This window comes from Sus scrofa, chromosome 6 (genome assembly GCF_054392235.1).
Source record: "Sus scrofa isolate SSC_HxYL_T2T_F1_AM1 chromosome 6, Sscrofa_HxYL_maternal_Yorkshire_Landrace_v2.0, whole genome shotgun sequence".
NCBI lineage: Eukaryota > Metazoa > Chordata > Mammalia > Artiodactyla > Suidae > Sus > Sus scrofa.
The window spans coordinates 3327077-3351815 of NC_139388.1; the positions used below are offsets into that span (position 1 = coordinate 3327077).

Below are 24739 nucleotides of genomic sequence, written 5' to 3' on the forward strand. Positions count from 1 at the left end.
TGTCCAGGCTATGGCACCGCCAGCCCTTTCAACTGTGCAGTTCAACGCCAAGTCTGCCCTGAGCTCTGAGGTGCCACAGCAGGGCACGCAGCAGGGAAAGGGGACAAGGCGACCCTGTCCCCAATTCCTGGAGCCTGTGATCCAGGGAGTCTCAGACATTCGAGCAGGAGCTGGTGGACGAGCAAGCGCTGGGCGCTGCAGACAGAGGATCTGCCATGGACACGGCCGGACCTCCAGGCCTGCGAGCCAGCCGCCTCGCCGGAAGCCAGAGAAGGCCGTCACCTAGTCTCCCGGCTCCCCTCTTGGCCTCTCCCCCTCTCCCTGCACACGAGCTGCAGGCGTCCTTGAAAAGTGCAAGTCCCATGCTGTCTCCCTGCTTGAAACCCTCCAATGGCTCCCGCTTTATCTTGAACTCACGAAGTCTTTGCAAGATCCCACGCGCCCCGGCCCCCTACCCATCCCCCACCCTCCGCTCTCTTGACGTGCCAGGCGCCCCCCACACACTGGCACCCGCTGCTTGAGCCGCACAGGCCATGGTGCTCTCTGCACTCAGACACCTCCCTTGGGACCTTTGCACCGGCTGTTCCATCCCCTCTGCCTGGAATGTCTTCCCAGGCGCCCCCCACCCACACACCCCTCTGACCTTGCTCACATGCCGTTCCTCTGAGACGCTGTCCCCGTTACCCTGGGTGGCATCACTGCCCCCACACACAGCCCCCAGTCTCTCTCTATTCTCTGGCCCTGTTCTTGCCATCCCGGCACTAGTCACCACTTGCTAGTGTATCTTTTTCCATTTAGTGTTGAGCTTCCTCTGCTTTGTTCACTCACCTGGCTGTATCCCCTCACCTGGCCCAGAGCTTGGCACACAGTTGGGGCCACCACGGTGGCCCCCAGCAGCTCATGCTCTGTGTGGCCCTCATTGAATTGGTGCTAGTCCTAGGTGACCAGGAGGATACGGAGAGGTGACACAGGTGACTTCTAGACCAGGCCACAGAAGGTCTTGCAGCTTCTGCCATGGGCTCTCGGAACACCTGCCGGGTCCCTGAGCCACCCTGTAGGAAATCCGGCTTCTTCTTAACCCAGGGACAGCACCTGTGTGAAGAAGGAGATGCCTGATCTCCTAGACGAGGCTTCGGACAGAAGAGCAGAGACAGGGCCCCCACATGTCAAGTGTTCACAGACTCATAAGCAAAAGACACTGTTGTCTTAAGCTGCTAAGTTTGGGGGCTGTTTGTTACGCACCAGTGATGACCAGAACATGTCCAGAGAAAGGACTGACTCAGATCCTCTCCCAGAGTCAGCTTCTGGGGACCCCCCTGCCAGCTGTGAGGTCAAAGAATAGCAGGTGCCTGGCCATCAGGCCCTGGCCCTGTCGCATGTCAACTTCACAGACGTGGTCATGGCACTTGAGATCCGTGTGCCTCACAGCGTCTAGAAAGCCGAAGGGCATGGAGGCATGGGCGGCTGGGAGGGCACCGGGTAAGTGGACACCATGGGTTGACAGGGGCCTGCAAGACGCTGAGCTTCTGTGGGACCCGAGTCGGTAATTAAAGTGTCACCAGAGGTGCATCCCACTCACACAAAGTGCTGCTTTGTACCAGGTCACAGCAAAGTGAGGTCCCCTCGCAAGAGGACCCTGGGGCTCTGGGACCACAGGCTGGGGCTCCCGCTCTGTCCCCCATCCAGCAGCACGGCGTCCACAGGAGTGGGTGGCAGATGTGGGGAGCGTGGGTCCATGTCTTTAGAAGAGGCTGAAGTGTCAGGATTCCAACCAGAGTGGAAAGACGCGCAGCAGGGCAGCTGCCAGGGCTGGGGCGTGACGCCAGGGCTCCTTGACAGGAGGCTCCAGAGGAGAAGGCAGGTCAGAAGAGGTCTCGGACACCCTGGGCCCACAGCCCGGGAACACAGGCGGGCTCTCCAGCATCTCCCGCCCAGACCAGCCTTGGTCTCGGGCTCCGGAGGGGAGCCTGGGAACTGGAATTTTCCTGCCCCATCGCTGACTGTCCTTGGACCCTTGGGAGGCCCAGGACAGCAGAGCTCCTCACCCAGGGCCGCAGTCACACGAGGCTTGTGCCAGGCGTCCCAGGCCGCGCTCAGTGTCTGCAGTGAATCGTCTGGTGGAGTCCCCCCCCCCCGCCCCCAGAGGAGCACCCACCCCAGAGGCCCCGCCAGCCGCGCAAGACCTTTACTGTCAGGGGCTCCCCGTTCACACCCAGATCTGTCTGCCGCCGGAGTCGAAAGCTGATTCTTTAAATAAATTTAAAAAGTTGTCAGTTACATACAAGGGACTCCCCTGACATGCGCAGCTTGATAAATTCTGACACGGGCAGTCATGTAGCCAGCATCTCATTGAAGAGGGAGGCCAGTTCCATCCTCCCCCCTGCCATCCGCCCCACCCTCCCCAGCCTCGGCCCCAGGGGGCCCCTGCTGACTGGTTTGCTTTTTCTGGGGCCTCGTACCAATGCAGCCTGCAGCGTGTGCTCCATGTCTAGCCTCTTTCCCGCAGTGGAGTGTTTGTGATGCACCCTATTGGTCCTCGAGTGCCACTGGCCCTGGCCGCTCCCACTGGCTTAGCTGAAGCCCCGTGGTTGGGCGTGCAGGCTTCTTCCCGTGTGGGCTGCAGGGACACACCTGCCGTGTGGATGTCGGTCTCCACCGGGTACCTGCCTGGGAGGGACATGGCTGGGTCGTACGGCTGCTTGTTAACGTCACGAGAGGTCCCCGGACGGCCTTCCAAAGTGGCTGTGCCATCGTCCACTCTGAACGTCCACGTTTTTAACTAACGCCCCAGCTGTCTAGTCCGAGGGGCCTGCGTCCTCGCCCTCCCTCCGCCTCTACCTTAGGCTGGGACTGAACATCTTAGGGTCGGGCCCCCTGGCTCTGTGAGATGACACCTTTGAACACTGCATCTGAGTCTTCAAAAACCTAAGAACCCTGTGATCATCGGCCTCCGTGGCCCTCAGAATGTTTCGTCCGCCAAACAAGCCACTGTATGTCAAAGCCCCGTGGAGATCTTTGCTTTTGAGCAGGGAGAGGGATTCAAGAGACAGTGCAGCCTGGAGGAAAGGGTGCAGACCGAGAAGTCGACGGGACCTGGGTTGAAGTCTCTGCTTCCCCAGCAGCTGGCTGTGTGACCCTGGGCAGGTTACGTGGCCCCTCTGGGCCTCAGTGTCCTCAGCCGTAAATAAGAGTGAATGAGAATGGCTACGCTGTGGAAGAAAAGTGAAACTCTACGGAGAGACCTTGAGACACTGCAGATGCTCAGTAAATTCGTTACTATTGTGCTTGGGTTTCATTTTTCTAATACTTATTTCCTAGTTAGTAAACGGAATGTGACTTTATGTTATCATTATCACCCAGGACAGTGAGCTGGGGGCGGGCGTCTTCTGTGCGTGTATACGTGGCTAATGAGGCACTGTAGTCACTTCTCAGAGGAGGTTCTGCCGAACCGTCCCGGGGCCCTGGACTGAGAGAGGGCAGGCTGAATCCCCTGCGGTGAAAGGTCCGGCCAGCAGATGGATTAATTTTGGCCGGGGAGAGGGGTCAGGAGCTGACTGCAGACCATTCCCCACCCCCGCCCCCTGCTGCCAGGAGTCCAGGCTCTTCCCTGAAGGGTTTTCTCCCCTCTCTCAAGGCAGCTGGTGTATTACACTCGGGGTGGGGGGAGGCAGAGCCGCAGGCCTCCCAGCCCCTCCCTGCCTCCCTCTCAGGGGCGCCCTAGGCCTCTGAGATCCACCTGACCCACGAGGAGGTGCCCAGCAGAGTTGGGGTCCCAATCCTCAGGCCACAGGAATCGAGGTTCCCAAAGCAGGGCCTGCGCCGAGGCGTTTCATGCGGGTGAGGGTGGATCCTGGGGGAGCAGGGCAGGAGGGGCAGAGCTGAGCTGGGGGCCAGACCGGGCACCTCACTCGGGTCAGCCCGTGGCTGCAGGCAGCGCTCACACCCGGACAAGGCCCAGAAGCTTGCAGGCCCTTCCAGGCGAGGCGGCCTCAGTCAGTCCGAGGAAGAGGTGCAGGCGGGAGCTGCTGGCAGCAACGCTTGGGGCAGCAGGGGTGGGTGTTCAGCGTCCAAAAGGGAGCCAGGGGTCTGGGGACCTCCCGCCGCGCCGGCTGCAGGGCGTCGCAGGCCCCATTCCGACAGGTCCCAAAGGCAGAGGGCTGCAGCCTCGTACTGGTTTCCTCCGGCTGCTGCACTGATTACCACGCACTCGGTGACTGCAGACAACGGGTTCTGACCTCGGCGCTCTGGAGCCGGGAGGCCTGCCCTTGGCTCTCTCAGGGCTGACATCAAGGTGTCAGCAGGGCTCTGCGGCTTTGGGAGGCTCCCGCGACGTTGCCCCGCCTTTTCCAGCTTCCAGAAGCGGCCGCATCGCAGATCCCGGCAAGGGACAATGGACCGAAGAGACATGGCGAGAGAACGGATGGAAAGGCAGGCAGCACTGACACGGGGGGATGGAAGTTCAGGCCCGGGGAGGCCTCGCGAGGGTGAGGAGCTCCTGCCCGCGGAGCGAGACCCAGGCGGAAGGAGGTCCTGCGGCCGGAGCGACGTTGGCCCTGACGCTGCAGAGGCGTCCCGATGGATCGGGGCGCCCGTCCAAGGAGGGCGCTCGGGGGTCGTGGCTTTGGTCCGTGGAGCCGGGGCCACGGGCGAGGAAGACCAAGGAGCCGGGAATCCAGGGCGCCAGCTGGGTTTCCCTCGGGCCGTGGACGGCCCCCGACGGCGGCCTCTGCGACTGAGCGCCTGCAGGTTCGCTGGGGTTTTGCTTGCGAAGATGCGGAAGCTCATCTGTCTTCTCCATACATGGACCCGAGGGGTGAGTCCTCAACTGGGGCGGCTTCTGGGAATTTTTATAAGCGGCAAAGGATCCTCAGGCGCCAGAAGTTTGGCCGCGAGAACCTTGATTTCCCCAGTTCTCAGCGCCTGAGGGCAGCTGGGAGGACGGACCTCAGGTGAGTCGCAGGCCAGGGCTTTGCCGTCTCCCACTGACCAGCTCTGCGCCTTTTTTTTTTTTTTTTTTAATGATTTTTATTTTTATCCACCAGAGCTGGTTGACAGTGTTCTGTCAGTTTTCTGCCGTGCAGAAAGGTGACCCAGTCACACGTACATGTACGCATTCTTTTTCTCACATTATCCGGCTCTATCACAGGTGACTAGACAGAGTTCCCAGGGCTACACAGCAGGGTCTCATTGCTTATCCATCCCAAAGGCAATAGTTTGCATCTGTTAACCCAGATTCCCGGTCCCTCCACTCCTTCCCCCTCCCCCTTGGCAACCCCAAGTCGGTTCTCCAAGTCCATGAGTTTCTTTTCTGTGGAAAGGGTCATTTGCGCTGTTTATTAGAGTCCAGATGTAAGTGATATTATGTGGTATTTGTCTTTCTCTTTCTGACTTACTGCACTTAGTATGAGAGTCTCTAGTTCCATCCATGTGGTTGCAAATGGCATTATTTGTTCTTTTTTAAGGCTGAGTAGTGTTCCATTGTGTATATATACCACATCTTCTTAACCCAGTCATCTGTTGATGGACATTGAGGTTGTTTCCATGTCTTGGCTATTGTGAACAGTGCTGCCATGAACATACGGATACATGTGTCTTTTTCAAGGAAAGTCTTGTGGAGATATGTGCCCAGGGGTGGGAATGCTGGGACATATGGTCATTCTTTTTTTTTTTTTTTTTTTTTTTTTTTGTCTTTTTGCCATTTCTAGAGCCACTTCCTGTGGCATCTGGAGGTTCCCAGGCTAGGGGTCGAATCAGAGCTGTAGCCACCGGCCTACACCAGAGCCACAGCAACGCGAGATCCGAGCTGCGTCTGCAACCTACACACCACAGCTCACAGCAATGCCGAATCCTTAACCCACTGAGCAAGGCCAGGGATCGAACCCGCAACCTCATAGTTCCTAGTCGGATTCATTAACCACTGACCCACGACGGGAACTCCCATATGGTCATTCTATATTTAGTTTTCTAAGGCACCGCCATACTGTTCTCCGTAGAGGTTGTACCAATTTACATTCCTACCAACAGTGCAGGAGGGCTCCCTTTTCTCCACACCCCCTCCAGCATTTGTTATTTGTGGACTTATTCATGATGGCCATTCTGACTGGTGTGAGGTGATGTCTCATACTAGTTTTGATTTGCATTTCTCTAATAATCAGAGATGTTGAGCATTTTTTTCATGTGCTTGTTGGCCATCTGAATATCTTCTTTGGAGGAATGTCTGTTCAGATCTTTCGCCCATTTTTCCATTGGGTTGTTGGCTTTTTTGCTGTTGAGTTGTGTAAGTTGTTTGCATATTTTAGAGATTAAGCCCTTGTCTGTTGCATCATTTGCAACTATTTTTTTCCATTCCGGAAGTTGTCTTTTTTTTTTAATCCCGCATCTGTGAGGCTATGGATGAGTTCCTTGGGTCTCTGGGCCTCAGCTTCCCTATCTGTAAAATGGGGATGCTGTCTTTGTCCTGGGGGCCTTGAGTGGGACTCAGACTTGGCCCAGGTGGGCAGGTGGCCCTTGGCTTTTATTCACCTGGGCTGAAACGAATGTGGAAGCATCCTAAGAAAATGGTATCCTTCCAGTACCTGGAGCTCATTCTGGAGAGAGAAGGAAGTCAGTGAAACAGGAGGCCCACTCTCAGTCTGGCCCTTGGGCTGGGCTGGGGCTTGTGGAGAGGGCCCTTGTCCCTATAGCTTCTTTGTGGGGTCCTGCCAAGCTCTGCTCCCTGGCTCTGCTTTCCCCTGCTGCTAGGTGACCCAGGGCCTTGCCATCCAGGAAGAAAGGGATCTGTTGGACAATCAGTTCCTTCCTGGCTTTGAAATCAGAAGACAGGCTCATACTCCAGCCTTGCTGTGTGACCTTGAGCAAATGACCTAACCTCTCTGGGCTCCCTTCTTCATCTGTGTAAAATAGGAATGATAAGGATCCCTCTAAGGTCATTGTAAGGATAAAAGAAGGTGTTGTATGCACATGATAAATATTATTTTGATTCATGCCAGCGTGAATGAAACAGGGGCTAAGGAATCAGCAGGATTGTGAGGGAAGGTTGGAAAATGAAGAAATTAAAAGGAAAAATATTGTCACCTTTTCAGACGACACCCACATGCTCCTGATGGAAATCTGAGGTTCAGCTGCAATAGCACAGCCCCCAGGCTTTCAGTCTCTGGGGGAAGCGGCTGCTTTCTGGAGGCGTGTGCTCGGAAGACAGTGCCCAAGGTTGTCAGAGTCCAGATGGGCCTCGGGCCTCCAGGGAGTCAGGCTCAATCCAGTCTGACCAGACCTGGGGTGTTTGCCTGGGTTCTCGGGATTGTCTAGATGTGGCCTGGCCGTGTTCAGGCATGCAGAGCTCCGCTGTGGGGCCTGACAGCTCTGTTTGGCAGTGGGCTGGGCCCAGCCTTGGCGCCAGGACTGAGAGGATGACGAAGTGCTGACATCTGCCCGAGACAGAGTCGTATCAGATCGTGCGGCTGCCAGCTCTCCGCTCTGCGCTTGCAAGCGCATCCTCGGCGACCGATGGGGAGATAGGAGGGCAGACCTGACAGCCGTCAGCTGGGGAGCTGGCCAGACGCAGCCCTGGGGCTGAGGGAGTTGTCCCGTCCCAGGTGAGCCAGTGGGGATGGTAAGAAGGCCCCTGATTCTGTCCCTGCCACTGACCAGGTGATGAGCGGATCAGCCACGCAGTACAGAGTGGAGGCCCTGATATCGTGTGCATGTGTGGACTTTATTGCGTCCTGACTTGGGGGAGGGAGGGGTGAGGGATAGAGGGAGGGAGGGAGGGAGGGATGGATGGAGGGAGGGAGGGAGGGAGGGAGAGAGCTTGATGGAGGGAGGGCTGGGGCGAGGGCTGGGTGGAAATACGTGTCTAGGTGATATAAGTAGATTCGATGGGTGGAGGAGGAGGAAGAGGATGGACGGTTAGATGATAGACCTGGAGGTGTAGACAGATGGCAGGTAATAGCTGGGTGCATAGTTAGGGATAACAGATAATAGAAATTGAGGTAGATACGGCAATTGGGAAATTTTGAGCAATAACTGGATATTTATTTTAGAGTATGGCTGTTCATCTTTTAGGTGTGAAATGGCCCCGTATAGGGAGTAGAGCCCCAGCCAGGCCTGGCCAGTCCAATTCCTTCACGAATTTCACGTCCATGTACTGAGCGGAAAGCAGATTCCACTTCCCTCTTGGATGTTCAGGACCCAACAGATATCAGGAAAGAGAGGACTAAGGCAAGGCCAGCCTGGGCTGCAGGTGTGTGGTCTGCCAGGCACGTGCCTTGGCACAGAGACACAGACGGACAAGGCAGGGCTCGGGGTCAGAAGGCCCACCGCGCTGCACAGACCCCGCCAGCCGCATGCGGCTGTTCACGTTTATCTCATTAAAACTCGGCAAAGTTGAAAATTCATTTCCTGAGATACACCAGTCCCATTTCAGAGCTCTGATGGCCACCCGTGTCGTCAGTTGGGACAGTGAGTTCTAGAACCTTCCAGCACAGCAGAAAGTCTCCTGGACTGCGCCGTGTGGGGGAGGCTGAGGGTAGATGCAGCTTGTGGCAGGGCAGTGAGCCAAGAGGTGCTGCGGTGCAAACCGGGGGTGGAGACGAGGAGGCCGTGTGCGGTGGGGCTGTGGGGAGCCCCGGCCTCGTTCCTGCTGGAAGCTCGGGACAGGCCCTGAGCTCCCAGAGCCGGCGTCCCGTGTCCAGCGGGGCCTCGGTCAGCTCATGCCTCCCGTTCCTCTGTCCTGCCGATGACCGGCTCCCGGGAAGACCCGCTATGCCCAGGGAGGTCTGCAGCTGGCATTTCCCCTTCGAGATTCAAGGCGTGTCACACCACCCAGTCCCCACCCCCAGAGGCCCCTTTAGTTGTGCCCGGGGTGCAAAGCAGCCCGGCAGTGCCACTGGCTCCCCTCTGGTGGCCGACAACCACAAACAGTCTGAGCCCAGCCTGATGCCCGCCCGTCACTAACCCAGAGGCCCATCCCTGCCCTGTCTGGACCAGGCCCTTATACCCACAGTCTGCTTCTGTCTGTGTCTCCACCTCCCGAAATGACCTAAATCCACCCATGCCGTTTTGTCCTTTCAGTGACAGAGGGCACCAAGGGTGGCCCTCTCAGCAGGCGCCACTGTGACATCGCAGTTGAGGCAGAAGGCGAGCCGTGGTGGGTCTTGTCTGGGAGGAGGGGGCTTTTCTGCTCAGCGTGGACTCGGTGCCCAAGCCTGGGTTTCAGGGCACCCTTACCTCTTTTGCGCTTTGAATCATTTTTTCTCTTGGCTAAATGTTTATTCTGGAGTTGATGGAGGCTGCCTGTCCGCAATGACGTCTAAGGCATCAGCGCTCCAAACGGCTGTTGGTAAAAGACGCATTGGGGGCGTGGAAGGCTTCGGACAGTTGAGCCTCTCTGTGACTCAGTATTTCCACTCGCCGGCTGGCACAAGCATGGAAGCAGCGACATAAATGTTGAGTGGGTCCTGTTGGTGAAATAGATCAAACGAAGCCCCTAGATGTGGTCAGGGTTGGGAAGCAGCCTGAGTTTGGACGGCTGCATACGGGGCGATGCAGGCGCAGCTGTAGAGTCTGAGAGTGGGTGCTGGGCAGCAGGTGGCCAGGGACCAGGGGCTCCAGCAGGGGGGCAGCACCAGAGGCAGTGAGGTTTGGGTGCACTTTGTGGAGTCTTCTGTGATGGTGGATTCAGGGACAGGGATCCAGAGCCTGGAAGGACTGAGAAAAGTCAAACAGAGCCCCAAGCCTGGGAAAAATAGAGCATCAGGCCAGGATGTGGGCTCATAGTAATGAGGCAGAAAGATACACACTGGACCCATGGACACAAGGAAGACGCTAACAGCCCAGCTGGAATTTGCTCACCACAGAAAAATCCTGAAATGATTGTGACTGCCAACTGAAGCCCTGTGTGTGCCAGCTGTTTATAAACCCAGACCTATACACACCCGATGGGACGCATACTTCTCCATCATAACACTGGATAATGTTGGCTCCACCCTCAGGCAGGAACTGCCCTCATGGAAACAGGATGGCTGCCTGAGCACCAGACTTGCATCCTATCTCCCTGAGCTACCCCAGTCAGAGAAATTTTTTGGTTTCCTGGTACATGCAAACGTTATGTTTACACTGCACTGTTGTCTAGCATGTCTAAGAAAACAATGTGCGTATCTTAATTTTAAAATTCTTCATTGCTAAAAAAGGCTAACAGTGAAGCTTCAGCCAGTCACAATAGTCACGTCTAAGATCACTGATTGCACATCACCATAGCAAGTGTAACAATGATGAAAAAGTTTTGAAATGTTGCAAAAATTACCAGAAGTGACACCGAGACACAAAGTGAGAAAATGTTGAAAAAATGCTCAATGCAGAGTTGCCACAAACCCTCAACTTGTAAAAACTTGAAGCGTGATAAGCCAGATGCAGTAAAACAAAGTGTGCCTCTTCCGAGCGGGCAGAACCACAGAGGTCAGCTTTGTCCTGGGGCCGGGCCACCTGAGCTGTACTCCTCCAGCCTCTGACATGTTCACTGTCCTGTGATGTTAGGAGCGTCTGCTGGACGTTGATCGGGGGCAGCTGACACTGATTCTCACCTCGTGGACTTCAGGGCTGGAAGACAGAGAACTACACTTCTCCACGGGTGAGAAGCTCTCACACAGTGTTGGAAAGGCAGAAGACACCTGTGTTTCTCTGGCAGCCATAGAGGACGCATTTGGCAAATGGACATTTTTGAAACTGCCTCCATGTTCCCTTGCTAGCCAGCCACTTGAGGCTGCAAGGCTGCCCTGTCGGCAAGGCTTTCTTGCAGGTTTCTGACCACTGGGCAATGGCATCAGCTTGTGGAGCCTTTGAATTCCACTCAAACCTGACCAGCCTGAAAGCTGGATACAACCTCTCCTGAAGCCCCTCTACCAGGCTTTCTTAAGGTTTGGCAAACACCTATTTTCCTGCATCTAGTCCCTTCCCTTTGAAATACCTAGAGTTGCTTCAGTTTTCCCACCTGGACTCTGACCGTAACAGTGAACTTGAGTGGAACATTTTAAGCTCTAGTCTATCTAAACATCTTTTTCTGCGGAGAAAACAGCCTGTCGTGTTTATCAGTGTTCAGTCTTCTTCCCAGTTCCTGCACCTCCTGGAACCATAGCCACCAGCCAGTCCCGTGGCTTCTGACGTTCAAGTGATTTACACCGGAAGCGAAGTGAGGCTGTATTTCCTCAGCTGCTCTCATGACAGGAGAGCTCACACCTGTCCTGTCATAGAACACCCCATCGCTGCAGAGAGTTCTGGACAGCGCTGCTCTAGGCAGTCACGTGTAAATCTCCACCCCTTTTGACATGAGTCGTCGTCTTCTTAACGGTGCCTGGAAGGGTGATGCCTTCCCAGTCGCTTGTGTTATAAATGGAGAAACTGACACCCCGGGTCAGGCAGTAACTCGGTATCACCCGGGGGCCCACCAAAGCCGCAGCTTCCTTTCCTCCGCTAACCTGAGTCATCGAGCCGTGCACATCAGAAATGTGTGTTTTCATGTCAAATGCAACACTAGTCTAGGAAAAAACTTTAAATGATTCAGAACACAACGCAGGAGTTCCCGTTGTGGCTCAGCGGGTTAAAGACCCCCCCATCGTGTCTGCGGTTCAATCCCTGGCCTTGCTCATGGATTGAGGATCTGGGTGTTGCTGCGGCTGTGGCTGGGGTGTAGGTCACATTCACGGCTTGGATCCTGCATTGCCGTGGGTGTGGCACAGGCTGGAAGCTGCAGCTCCCATTCGACCCCTAGCCTGGGAACCTCCATATGCCTCGGGGGCGGCCCTAAAAAGAAAATAAAAGGAGTTCCCGTCGTGGCTCAGCAGAAACAAATGACTAGTATCCACGAGGACACAGGTTCAAGCTCAGTGGGTTAAGGGTCGGGCATTGCCGTGATCTGCGGCTCGGATCCCGCGTTGCTGTGGCTGTGGTGTACGCCAGTGGCTCCAGCTCCAATTCGACCCCTAGCCTGGGAACCTCCATATGCTGCAGGTGCTGCCCTAAAAGACAGAAAAGAAAAGAAAGAAAAGGAAAGATAAGAATAAATAAACGAATAAATGAAAAACATCAAACAAGCAAAAACTCCACTAAAAACAATAAAAGAAAACCAAGTAGCCACTCTTAACAAATAACCCATTAGCATTGACTTTCCAATGGATTTAACCAAGCACTCTTTAAATAATACGGTCCTAAGTTTCTTTTAATTATTCCTATTCCCCAATTGAGCCATGTTTTGCATCTTATTCCGATTCAGAGACTCCGAGCAGGACTTTAAATGACATGTGTGGTGACAGCTTCTGTGGAGCCGAGTGACAGAGGCCAGGGTTCCCTCTTCAAATCATGGAACACATCTGTTTTCTACGAGTTGGTCCCTGGGGGATAAATCCCTTCCTGATAAAAAGGCTTAACTGGGTACTTTTGTCCAGTTGCTATGGGAGCATGTTTTCTTGGAAGGAGCCGTGAGTGTTTTGGAGGAAGGAGTAATTACTTCTTAGGAGGCGTTCCCCTCTTGAAGCCTTTCTGGAAAGGAGCGCCCAGGCTCTGACCGCCTGGGAGCCCGGGGGGATGTGCCATCCGGACGGAGGCGGAGAGGAAGACGACGGGACTGGCGTCGCTGCTCCTGAGACTCGAGTTTCGAGAACGACGCAGAGAACCGTCGAGGAGAGCAACGTGCGTTTCCCCAGCATCCGCTCTCCTCCCCAGAACAGCGTCGCGGTCTGTCGGAGGCTGGGCGGCCTTCCAAAGGTTAGAGATGAGGCCAAAATATAGCATTCTGACCTTTTCGGATGGCCATTTCTGTCTTGGAAATGCTAAATACTGTCGCATCACAGTTGCAAGGGCCCATCCCTCCAACACAGCGGGGCGGGGAAGCTTCTGGGGACCTGGCCCGGGAGGCTTGCGTGCGCCAACTCTGAGCCGCGTGCTGCTCCGAGGCTCGGGAGAGGCGGCTGCATGGGAGAGACCTGGGCAGGGGGCCCGTCCTGGCCGGCCCTTGGATAGATGTATCTGCAGGCTTTTCTAGTGTCTTCAGTATTTCCTCTTTCCCTTGCCTTTCTTTCATCAGCAGCAGATGCCTGCCCACCGACGACGCCGGAGCACTGAAGTTCACGGCAGAAGGACACTGACCGCAGGGGTGTTTTGAACTAAGCACGCCACTTTCTCCAGCCTCTGGGGCTGAGAGTTTCCTGGCAGGGCCAGCGGCCACCTCTCCTGTAACAGAGGCTGCCAGTGCCCTGCCCTCATGCCCTCACTCTGCCTGAACATCCAACAGCTTCCCCTGGCAAGCTCGGGGCCCTGCCCTAGGGCACCCTGGCCACAGCCCTCCTCTCTGGGCTCATATCAGGCCACCTCTTCCTATTGCTAAATGGTCACTCTGGGAACTCGTTTGAAACTGCGTTTGCTCAGTCTCCTTACCAACCCGGGAGGCCAGCTGGAGGATCCCCGCTTTCCGGCTGGGGCAGCGGAAAGCTCAGGAGGTGACTTGGCCAGGGTCACAGGGCCAGGAAACGACAGATCTGAGGCGTCCACACAGCTCTCGCGGCTGCAGGCTCGGTGCTCCAGCCCTCTGCCCAAGCCCCAGAGGGCACCGGCCCCCAGAACCTCCTCACCGTGCCTACGGTACACAGCAGCCACCGAGTCAGGAGAGGAGCTCTTATCTGTGTTTGTCCTGCAGAGGAGCTGCCTTATCCTCGGGCATTGGCTGTAACATCGGAGTAGACACAACAGACTTTTAATAACTCCACGCAACTCTAAACCAGAAGCGTATTTTTACTCCTGTGAGTCAGCCATTTATTTGTCAACCAAGGCCAGGAAAGGAAAGGGCCCAGGGGCCATTCATAAACAGACTGCAGCCCCCGGAGACATCCCGGGGGGAAGCCAAGCTGTCTAGAAATGCTCTGGTCTATGAAAACCATTCCACGGGAACAGACCAGCGCCGGGAGCTGTCTGGGAAACGGCTGGCGGGGGTGGCAGAGGCGGAGGTGTGCGGAGGGGCACTGCAGAAGGCCGGCACACGTGCCACGGGCAGACCCAGCTCCACGTAGGAACCGCAAGGTAGAGCTCCGCCGGGCCTCAGCGTCACGCGCGGTGAAGCAGGCAAGATGATGCCAGCCTTTCGGGGATTCATGGAGAATAGAGGTCAGGTCCATAGGGGCAGGGCTCGAATGTCACCTTTGACGGTGACCGGGGGGCTGGAGGGGACTTGATGATGCCGTGACAGGACAGGGGTTTGATCAGTATTCATCCTTCAGAAATGAACTGCAGTGGCTGAACACTGCCTGGTGCCAGCTGCTCATCACATGTTGAAAGCATGTGTCAGTGCAGCCCCCACGAAAGAGTGAGAAATGGAGAAACAGAAGTTCTGTCCCCCTGGAGCTGCCTAGCAGGACAAGGCTCAAGGGCATATAGCCTGTGACCAGCATCTCCTCTTCTGGGTGTAGCCCCAACCAAAGGGGGGCCGTGTTCTACAAGGAGGGCTGGGCAGGGACCTCACAGCAGTGCTGCTGCTTATAGCCAAGATCTGCGAACAGCCCGAGCTCCCAGCAGCAATGGAACGAAGAGATCGTGCTTTGTCTGTACAGGGGACTATTACACGGCAGTGAAAACGGACCAACCCCTGCCACCCACTACCACAGCTGAGTCATAAGACAGAGGAAAAGAAGGCAGACACTCGGGTACGCATGCGAATCCATTTACATGACAAAGGAGGACAGATAAAACTAATGTTTGATGAGAGAAGTCGTAAGGGCGGTTACCCCTAGGGCGGGGTGTTGACCGACAGAGCGTACAGGGGAACTATCTGGGTGACAGAAATCTTCTAAGCATAAAACGAGAGGTGGTCGAAAAAATTATTGGATGCTGCACCTGTATACTTTTTAAAGAGCAAGATATGCTCACGGAAATATCAAGACGGGAAACTCTCTAAGAGACCACCTTGTGATGCCAACTCCAGAGTCCACAAAGGCCAGGAAGATAAGGAGCTGCCAACGTCGGCCGGGGTGAGGCAGCAGACCCCAGGCTGCTCAGATGGCTGCCCAGGATAAGATCGGTGAGATAGTTTGTTTTAAAATGTTGCTGAACCAAAGAAAATAGTCAAGGGTCTCGTGCCCCCGGCCATTGGCTGCAAGTCTGAAGCCTCTGTGTGCAATTCTTTGTTCCCCAGTTGGCAGCCCCCGGGCCCAGAGACACCCCTGGCACAGCTGAGTGACAGAAGAAGAGCAGGAGATGGATGCGAGCGTGAGCCTCTCTCCGACACCATAAGACAGGCAGCTGCTGCAGCGGGAGGACGGTTTGCACCCAGAAGCGCCAAGGCTGCCGGGCTGGGTCCCTAACCTCAGTCAGTGCCTCAAGTTTCTCGGTCAAATGTTTACGGTTCCTGAGGATCGCCCGCTTGGCCACAGAGACGCCCTCTTACTCCCAGCTCTGCCGTCCCTCCGGGCTGCCCTGCGCCTTGGAGGTGCTCAGCAGCCATCGCGTGGTCAAATCAGTCAGTCAGTCAGTCATTCTGGACCCTAGCAACGTAATGCTCTGGGAAAAAGCAACAAACCAGAGGCGCTGGCCGGCGCAGTCTCCCACGGGAAGCCAGGCGTGAGCAGCGACGACGCTGAGGACGCCTGAATGCAGACCCCGATCTGGGACTGCAGCGTCTCCCTCCGAAGCTCTTCGGGTGAGCCTTCCAAAGCCCGAAACCTGTTTTCTGTCACCAGATTGTCCACTGTGCTCTCGACTGTAATTTTAACAACTGTGTTTCATGAGGACTCCTTTGGTCGAAAGTGACAAAAGCTACAAGACCCTCTGGCTTCCACACAGCGGCTTACGAGTTGATCAGCTCCTCTGACCGAATATCCGGGGCCGAGTGAGCCTCATAAACTCGAGGGCTGTTCTCTCTCTTTTCTTCCAAGAAAAAAGAAACCACCAGACGGACACTCACCCCCTCGATACAGGCAGACAGTGTGGCAGAGAACTGAAAAGTGGGAAACCTCACTGGGCGACTTTCAGGTCAGCTCTGTCCACCCACCAAAGGCAGGAAGCACACCCGCGGGGACCTTCGGGCTCCCAGCCTGCTCAGGGAGAGAGTACTTGCCTCCCGGCTCCCCTGAAAAAAATCCTGCCGTGGACTCTGATTGGCCCAACAGCTGTCACATGCTTGAAGCTGGGACCAATCACTGTGGCCCAGGGGTGGAGTCTGATATAGACGTAATCCTGGGCACTAGCCCGCCTTATTTCTGGTCCTTCAAACAAGGGTGTGTGGTTTTCTTTTAGTCTCTCCCCACCCTCCTGCCTTACCTCCTGCAGTAGCTCCAGAAGGGTCATGGGGGGGGGGGGCATCGAGGGGAGAAGGTAAAGATACTGAAAGAGGAGGAAAGAAGAGAGAAGAAATGGGGTCCAGGAACTACCCTGCCGTGGCTCAGTGGTTAACAAACCCGACTAGTATCCTTGAGGACACGGGTTGGATCCCTGGCTTCACTCGGTGGGTTTGGGATGCAGCATTGCCGTGAGCTATGGTGTAGGTCGCACATGTGGCTCGGAGGCTGGCAGCTGCGGCTCCGATTCCACCCCTGGCCCGGGAACCTCCCTATGCCTCGGGGTTGGGCCCTAAAAAGACAAAAGACAGGGGAAAAAAATAAATGTGGTCCAGAGGGCTGCAAAGTAGGTGATTAAATTATGCAAAATAATTACTGTTTAGGAACTCCCCTTGTGGCTCAGTGGGTTACAAGCCCATGAGGATGCGGGTTCGATCCCTGGCCTCACTCAGTGGGTGAAGGATCCGGCGTTGCCATGAGCTGTGGTGTAGTCGAAGATGCAGCTCGGAGCTGGCGTGGCCTGTGGCTGTGGTGTAGGCTGGCAGCTGTAGCTCCGATTCGACCCCCAACCTGGGAACCTCCATATGCCACAGGTGCAGCCCTAGAAAGCAAAGTAATAATAATAATTACTGTTTACAAGGCATCACATTTCTCGCCTCTCTTTTTTTTTCTTTTTCTTTTTAGGGCCACACCTGTGGCATATGGAGGTTCCCAGGCTAGAGGTGGAATTGGAGCTACAGCTGCCGGCCTACACCACAGCCACAGCAACTCGGGATCTGAGCCATATCTGCGACCTACACCACAGCTCAGGGCAACTCTGGATCTTTAACCCACTGAGCGGGGCCGGGGATCAAACCCGTGTCCTCATGGATGCTAGTCGGGCTCTTAACCCAATAAGCCGGGACAGGAACTCCCATTCCTCATCTCTTCCTCCACCAAGACTCTGGGAGGTGAGGCGGGGGCTCAGGGCAGGGGTGATGTCGCAGTCCACGGGGAGACGGCCTGCGGGGAGGTGGGCAACCTTCGGTATTGACTGGTTAGCTGAAGGAGTGGGGGGCAAGGCCCAGACTTCCTCGCTGGCTCCCACACAGCTCCCTCCTCCCTCCCCTGCTGGCCAAACACCAGCTTCTTGGGGCACAGCCCACTGCTGCACATGTCATCGTGTTTTCCTGTAAGTTGCCTCTTGCTTTTTCACCCATTTTCAGAGTAACCTCTGAAGGATTGCTGTCCAGGGACCACCCGTGTCTCTTGATAGGTTGACTGTGACCACAGGAAGGTACGGAAGGTACCAGCAAAGCTCGGCAGTGTTCTTCAGCCCTGGCTGGACATAGTTACCTGCCCCGGCTCCATACCCCGCCCTTGACCTGCCTTCCTTAGATGAGAAGATGAGCAGGTGTTCGGGGGACGTGGAAGACAGCCTGGCCCACGGAGACTGTCCCTGATACCATCAGACAGCACAGGGGAGCGTGGAAAGGGGAGAGCTTTCTCACAGCGGGACTCACGCTGTGTAACACTCAAAATCAAACACGGAGAAGCGTGTTTACTGTGGCTGTGGGGTCATTTCCAAGATCTCTCTGCTTTTCCCTGGAGCCTCACTCCTGCTGGGTCTTAGTACAGGGTGGAACAGGGTCCTGCCACTGCAGCATTGGATGTCTTGTCACTGCGGCGCCAAATTAAAAAAGATAAAGTGTGTGTGTGTGTTTAAAAGTGTGTGTATGTGTTTGTGTGTGTGAGAGAGAGACAGAGAGAGAGAGATGGGAGCAGGTAGGGAATGGAGTTAGGTGTGGGCCAAAGGAGGATGTTTGAAGACAGAAAAAAGGAAATGGTGAGCCCGCCACCCTGTAAAGTCGGGAGTTCCCTTGTGGTGCGGCGGGTGAAGGCGCCGGCGCTGCCACGGCGGCCTCTCAGGTTGCTGCCACTGCACAGGTTCAGCCCCTGGCACAGGAATGTCCACGTGCTGTGGACGCAGCCAAAGTTTAAAAAATTAAAAATAAATACATAAAGTTTCAGACGTAAAATAAATTATTCTACCAGAATTGATTCCATGAAGCCTTGTAAAAATATGCAAACCTTAAGAATTTGCATTTCGTAGGGGAAAAAGAAATTTGTTACATACAAGAACATAATCAAGAAAATCCAAAACGTGGGAAATGCCTCCGACGAGATACAGCCACCACCTGCAGGGTATGGCCTCGTTTCGCTCCTGACTCAAAGAGCCCACCTGTTTAAAATGATGAGAACACAGTGGGGAATTAATCAGGATTTTTATGACGTTGAGGACTGCATTGCCAGTTCATGATCCGAGTGCTGCAGACTTTGACAGGGCCTTTCCTTGTGTTGCAGAGATACCGACCGAAACCCTGAAGAATGCAGTGATGGACGGCCCAGGACGCGTCTCCAAGTCGAGGCCGAGCTTGAGCTGCTCGTCGCTGAAGCTGGCGAGTCGTCCCTGAGGACAGTCTGTGCTCGTGTGTGTGTTGAAAACACTTCATTATAAAAAGTTCAAGTGAACCAGACTCTGTGAACATCGAGGAAGTCCCTCCTAGGTTACAGTCCCGTGAAAGGTATGCAGCTGCCGTCCTAAGACGTCTCCCAGGCTGCCCGCCTCGGGGCAGAATCAAGGTGTTAAAGAAAGAGGACCCCGCCCTCAGCCCGTGGCTCCTGGACGCAGAGGAGGTGGGTCCCTGGTCCTGGACTGGGGGGAGGGGGTCTTCAAAGGACACAGGTTTTGCCCATTTCACAGCCCACTGAGAGCTCACAGCTCTCTAATTGTGAAGCAAACATGGACCTCGTTTCAGCTAGGGAGCTCATTTATGCTTGGCAAACAGCAACATCTCATTTCAAAGCCAGGAAAGGGAGATTTTAAAAGATTGAAAACCCAACTCCAAAAGCTCCTTGGACATCAAATAGCTCTTTTGAAACAAGGTTTTGATGAGTTAAGAGCAAATGAATCAGAAACATATGGATTAAATTCCCCTTAAAATCCACATGGGTTTAAAAAATGAAGGGGAATGATGCTTGGCAAATATCTTTTTCGGTTTTATCAAACCCCAAGCATTTTCAAAACAGTGTGAGATGGTTGGCAAATCCCAAACGCAGCTGAATTCATCCAGTGCTCACAGCGGGTCTTGGGGAAGGAGCCGCTGGACAAGCTGGGTCGCCTGGCCAGGGTGGCTGTCAGCTTCAGCCACCGTCCAGGGCACACAGGCCTCCCCTCGTGCCCGAGAACTGTGAGCCGAAAACTCCCGCTAACGGTGCCATGAAGGGGTCCTGGTCTTCGTAGCCACCGTCCTTCTTGATAAGTGCACTGAGGGTCATTAAAGGCGGTGGCCAGAAGCAGCGGGTCCATCCTGCTCAGGTGCCGCCCGCAAAGGAAGCCACCCTCTAACCCCTCTGAGCCACCCGTGGGGAACCCAGATGGCTCTCAGCAAAGAAAGTAGAGTGGTCACAGCTCTGTGGCTCAGGCTGTAGACAGAAACCAGGCCGGTTGAAGCCCCTCTACAGGGAGGTCTGTGGTCAGGCGGCATATACGCGGGCAGCCCTCTGCGTGCCAATGCAGACATCCAAGGCCATGGCATCGAGCAGCCCTCAGCCAGCACTGGGCCAGCTCCCCTTTATGACCGGGGCAGAAACAGTGCAGGGGGCATAGGGCCCCTGAGGGTCACCTGCCAGATACGCAGCAGCCACGCCACGGATGGGATCCATGCGTCCCAGTTGCCAGGCCACTCATAGGCTGCGTCTCTGATCACGTGTTGCACAACCGGAAAGCCTTCTGGAGGAGGAATCTTTGTGGGTTGGTGTCCCGGGAGCCATGCAGAAACTCATCAGTAGCCACCATGTTCCCCGATCCAGCATCAGCTCTCGTGTCACTTGTCAGCGCCATCTACGGGGTGGCACCCCGTCATATTTTCCAAGGACCCCTAAAGAGGGGGTGGGAAGAGCAGTGAGGGAGGGGACTCAGGACAGACTCCTCCCACTCCACGCTGGAGAGCTGTCCCAGGCTGAACGAGTTCCACACCCCTCTGTAGCCCGGCAGGCTCATCTATAAAATGAGGGTGGGAGTTCCCGCCGTGGCTCAGTGGTTAACAAAGCCAACTAGCATCCATGAGGATGCAGGTTCAATCCCTGGCCTCGCTCAGTGGGTTAAGGATCTGGTGTTGCCATGACCTGTGGTGTAGGTCACAGACGTGGCTTGGATCCCGCATTGCTGTGGCTGTGGTGCAGGCCGGCAGCTGTAGCTCCGATTTGACCCCTAGCCTGGAAACCTCCATATGCTGCGGGTATGGCCCTAAAAAGACAAAAGACAAAAGAAAAAAAAAAAAAAAGGATGAAATAGGTCCCATCGGAGCGCGTGGTTGGAGGGACTGCATGAGTTTCTACATGTAAGGCTGTCGGCGTCGCTCTGGCCCAGGGGGGGCACTATGTCCCTGCGCGCTGCTGTGATTGCGACACCGTGCCAGTCGCTGCAGATACATGACCTCATCCCGGTCCATCCTCACCACCACCTGGATCTTATTACCCCATTTGAGGGATGAGAAAGCTGAGGCTCTGAGAGGCTGAATAATTTGCCAATGAGTAGCAAAGCCAGCTTTCCAGTCCAGATAGCGCTGGCTCCTGGGCTGCCTGGCTCTCAGGAGATGCCTCTGCTTCAGGTGCACAGGCTGGACGGTCGGCCTCTGCTCGGCTCCTCGGCCAGCTCTGTGCAGGGGCCAAGCTTCCCAACCAGTCGCCATTGGCCTGTCTGAACCCAGAGTCTCCCTCTCCCGTTAGCCCAGCAGAGGCCAGAGGTCAAGGGGAGGACCTCCCCCCACCAGCCCTGCCTCTCCCAGCTGGGTCACCTTGAGCAAATTCCGTCACGGAGCCTCAATCTCCCATCTGTAAAATGGGCCTGTTGTTAGTATTTGCATCACAAGGCTGGGAAGAATGAGGGACAGAAGGCCTGTACTGGCCTCACTCAACGGGGTCCCCGCACGTGCTAGTTGTGTGACGGTGGTGGAGGCTCAGAGCTCTGCTGTCCCCCATGCCCCAGCCTCCTCCTCCGTCAGTGTCCCCATAACAGAGTCCTGCAGAGGCGGTTTCCTCGCTACACCTCATCTCTGCTGCTGCAGGGCGCGCGGCATCATGCCTTGCAGAACCTGCCCGGGATCGAGGCTTAGACACCCTATGAAACGCCACCGCTCCGCTCGTCTGCGTCTCTTCACTGACGTTAGGGGGTTGGACTTCCTGGTTGTTTGGCCCGTGATCGTGCCAGTGGCTGCATGACGTCACACATCCAGATCCAAAACCAGACGAGTCGCTACAGTTCTGAGCTGCCACCAGCGACGGGGTCCTCAGCACGGGACACATTTCTGGCCCCGTGTGACGGATGTGGACGCAGCTCCCTTGACCTGGGTTTTCCCGCCTGCAAGATGGAGCCAGCACCACCTGCTTCCTCGGGACAGTGCAGAGAACACAGCAGGTGCCCAATAATGGTCTTCCCGCCATGGGAGACCCTGCTTCAAACCCAGTCCAGCTTCACAGCAAGAGCCAAGAAAACGAGATGAAACCATCAGCCACCCGCTCAGGGATGCGTCCACCCCCCGGGGCTGCTTAAGATGAAAAGGCTCGCCTCACCACGTCAAGATCACAAACCTATTACATTTTTAAAACCCAAAGAGGAGGCTCAGGCCCTTTGAAGCCAACGTAAATACAACTGTTTAACAGCTTATTTTAGCTATCCAATGGGAGCCCAGTTGCTTAAATGGATTCACGTTGCCGGCAGTCTCTTTCTGCGACATGGTGTTTGTTAGAAATCAGGATTTTACTTAACAAAACGTCCTGCGGTCCCTCCGCTTTGTTCCTCAACAGGGCTGTCTTTCTGCGCGTTTTCTTTGGCTTCCCAATAGAAGACCAACAGATTCCTTTTGAAGTTTTTTTATTGATGAATGAGCCGCTATAAATAACCCTTCGTGGCAGCCGCCCCGATCTCTGAAGTTTACTCTGGAAGAATAGTAGCAGTGGGAATGAGGGCACTTCACGGCAGCGTGTCACGGAATACTTTAATGGGCTTCATACTGTTTAACTTAATCTTTACAGATGTAAAAACAGAAATACAATTATTTTAACAACTATTATTACATATTGCCTTGCTAATGAAAACAAAGTCTTGGGAAGCGCAGAGGGCACTGAGGGATCCTCTGAAACTGTGCTGGCTGCGGGCTGCTGGTGAAGATGCCCCTGAGACGCGGGGAGGGACCGAGAGTCCATGATGGAGGGTCTGATGCCCCCCAGAGCCTCTCTCGGCCTCTCGACTTTGCCCCCCAGCACCCCCCCACACACACACACACACACGCACACACGTCCTCGTCCTGTGGCCGTACCGAACGCAGCTTCTCAGCGCTGACTGCAGGCTCGGCCCTGTGGCGTGAATTATGGGGCCCACGGAGAGTTTCTGTTGCTGGGAAAGACAGCCGGGGCTCTTAATGGAGCCCGAAGGACTCTTCCTGTTTCTCACAGTCCAGGCCGCCGCTCCGCCTCCCAGCTCCCACCCCTCCCCGCAGCCGGCCTCCGAGGAGCATCCTCTCGCAGGAGGGGACTGGGACACAGCTCCCTCGCAAACCTATAAATCCAGAGGTCGCGCCTGCAGCTGGAACGTTCTCCCTGCCCCTCTGGGACGTCGCGGAGATTAAAAATGGAACCCCGGGGTCTCATCCCCAGCGCTGTAAAGACTGCCCTCTCTTTGATTCTTCGGGGAGGTCTTTGCCTACAGAGGCGCATCCAGCGTCGAGACGTGCATTTTTCTCATGAGCTGGAGCCTGAGCCCCCGGCACTCCAGACTGGGAGCTGGGGCCCCGGCGGGACCCTCACTGTATAGTCTGTGCTTTGGGGAGCTTATTTCCGCTCCCTGCTCCGTGGTAGGGTCCTCGCCAGTACAAGGAGGAGATTGCCCGCCTTCTGAACCACTTGGGAAATGACGGGATCGGGCAGAGAGAAGCCAAAACACGTATCTTGAAAGCACAGCTGGAGGCTGTGGCTTGTCCCTGGCGAGCAGCAAACATGCCCCCTCGGCAGCGGCCGCTCTGGACCCCCACCCGCGGTTGGGGTGGGGAGTGGGCAGACCCTGGAGAGCAAAACAGAGGCGCTCACTCCAAGGGGAAAAGAGCCAGGCTGGGACCCCGGGTGCTAGCATCGCTCTGCCCACGTTGACCGGTCAGATGAGCCCGCTTGCCCGCGGCCCAGCCGGTGAAGGAGAGCAACCCACGTGGAAAGAAGCGCCAGGAGTCAGACAAGCGCCTTTGCCCATCGGCCCTCCAGACGTTCCGTCTGCTGCACGTCAAGCATTTGGTTATAATAGGCTGAGGGACGTTCGCCCTGGCGGGAGAGCCGGGCGTGGAGGAAGTGTAGCCAGTAGTTTTGTACGCCTCCTGTGTGGCAGGCACTAGGCTGGACAGGACAGGAGAAAAGGAGCTGCCAATGTGTAAGCTTTGCCCTCAGAGCACTCTGCGTAGTGGGGGAGGGGGACAGATGCAAAACTCATTACTGGGCCTAAAATAACTTAATCGCCGCTGGGGTGGGTGCCCTGCTGCAGGATCACATAAAAGCGTGTGGAAGGAGGGCCCGAGACTGTGCCGCCTGACGGGGCTCTGGCTCGGCGGGTGTCCTCTCGACTGCGGGAAAGGCGGCTCATCCGAGGTGAGCTGTGCCGTCGACACAGGATACAACCGGATTTCAGAGACTTGGCGCCAAAAGACGTAGTGTGTCAATAACTTTTGTGTGTGTGTCTTTTTAGGGCCACATCCATGGCACATGGAGGTTCCCAGGCAAGGGGTCGAATTGGAGCTGCAGACGCCGGCCTGCGCCACAGCCCCAGCCACACCAGACCTGAGCCCAGTCTGCGACCTACACCCCAGCTCACAGCAACACTTCTAAGTAGGGTCAGGGATCGAACCCGCATCCTCACGGATACTAGTCAGGTTCGTTACCGCTGAGCCATGGTGGGAACTCCTGTGGAGAACTTTTTGATACTAAGTTACACACTGAAATGATAATATCTTGTTTAGGTGGGGTTAAATAAAATATACAGCTAAAATGAACTTTTCCTGTTTCTTGTCAATTTTTCTTTTTTAATATGGCTACTAAAACATTGTCAAATGACTCTCTCGGCTCACTGGTCCAGAAGATGCAGAAATACGCCTCTGATCAAGACACATCACATGGCCCTTTAGCTTGACAAGCCCCGGAGAGACTGGGATATGATAGAAGTGTGTCTTGTGCTCCAGCTGGGCTTTGCTGGTGGAGTCACACAGAGGGATCACAGGGCTTCTCAAACCTGGGGCCGCAAGGGTGGGGTAATGCCCCGTGGGGTGGGGCTCTTCTGTGCTTTGTAGCGCTTTCAGCAGCCTCCCTGGCCTCAGCCCCCTGAGGCCATCAGCACCCTCCCTGGTTAGACT

At 55.5% G+C, this 24739-nt stretch overlaps 1 protein-coding gene and 1 long non-coding RNA gene across 2 annotated transcripts in view; one reads left to right on the plus strand and one right to left on the minus strand.

The window, feature by feature from the left end:
- The window catches only part of MTHFSD (methenyltetrahydrofolate synthetase domain containing), a 135905-nt gene that overhangs the window by 58492 nt on the left and 52674 nt on the right, over positions 1 to 24739 (plus strand). The window contains exon 7 of the mRNA XM_084959309.1: positions 18654 to 18986. The gene's annotated coding sequence lies outside the window, so the exon portion shown is untranslated. The remainder of the gene's footprint in view (positions 1 to 18653; positions 18987 to 24739) is intronic.
- Positions 13774 to 22773, minus strand: LOC110260893 (uncharacterized). Its single transcript, XR_002344456.2, has 3 exons — positions 22670 to 22773; positions 17855 to 20230; positions 13774 to 16830 (listed from the first exon to the last, which is right to left on the minus strand). It is a non-coding gene; the product is annotated as an uncharacterized LOC110260893 (long non-coding RNA).